Source organism: Mycetomoellerius zeteki, unplaced genomic scaffold (assembly GCF_001594055.1).
Source record: "Mycetomoellerius zeteki isolate Tzet28-1 unplaced genomic scaffold, Tzet1.0 scaffold966, whole genome shotgun sequence".
Taxonomy (NCBI): domain Eukaryota; kingdom Metazoa; phylum Arthropoda; class Insecta; order Hymenoptera; family Formicidae; genus Mycetomoellerius; species Mycetomoellerius zeteki.
This window is the reverse complement of record NW_017258006.1, coordinates 4,797-5,955: the sequence shown is the minus strand read 5'-3', so window position 1 is coordinate 5,955 and position 1,159 is coordinate 4,797.

Below are 1,159 nucleotides of genomic sequence, written 5' to 3'. Positions count from 1 at the left end.
AGAAGTGGACATCCGTCAAATCTGAAAATTTTGTACAAATTTTACAAAAGTTTATGGCATAAACTAAAAATCGCACACAAATGCGGTTTTAAACATTCGAAAAAGTGAATCTTTACCTTCAATTTGCTTTTTTATTGAGCGTTGTACGATTTTTTTCGACGAATTATTCGACATTCAATAAAAAGGGTCATTTTTGCTTCAATGTCAACTCTTTCAACTGTTTAAAACCGCATTTGTGTGCGATTTTTAGTTCATGCCATAGACTTTTGTAAAATTTGTACAAAATTTTCAGATTTGACGGATATCTGTTCGTATAGCTACGTAAAAAATCAATCAAATCGAAATATCAATTACTGATTTCGAAAGTAGAAATTTCATGCTTTAAAATGCTTTTTTAAAAATTTCGTTATAATTATTTTTTACGAAGTTACACTCTTCTGAATTTTTACCTATTTTTGGGGGTGGACTAAGTTATCCTTTAATTTTTTTGCGTAGTGTATAATACAATATTTAAAAATACATATACACTGTACGAAAATATAAAAATGTTAAAAAAAACATACATGAAGTGTAAATTATAATGATAGTAATACATAAAAAATAATATTAATACATAAAAATAATATTAATGCGTATATAAATATATAAAATGTACATGAAGTATTATACATTAAAATAATACTTAAAAATAATTGTGTAGGTATGTGAATAAAATGGTTAACACAAGGGATAGTGAATATGTGTATTAATATGGGTATATATAAGAGAAATATAAACTTGAAGAGACAAACGCTCGCTTGCTTTTCTTAGCGTGTCGCCGGACGGACTGACTCTACGCTCGCGCCGCGCCCTCTTGCCTACATGTCGCCTCTACTAAGTTCGCTACTCGCTCACGCACGACTTGAAAAGCGCCAAATCGCATCGCATCCCACAATAGTAATACATATAAATGTAAAATATATGTGATACATGAAATGTAAATTACAATGATAGTAATACATGATAGCAATATACTACAATACATATAAAACGTATGATACATATATTACAAAGATGTCCGCTAATGCCCCCATGGTAACGTCTCCGTCGAGTCCAGTACGACGTATCGCTTATCGTCGTATGGACTCAGAGCGATTTTCGTTTCGGATATGGTGTACAC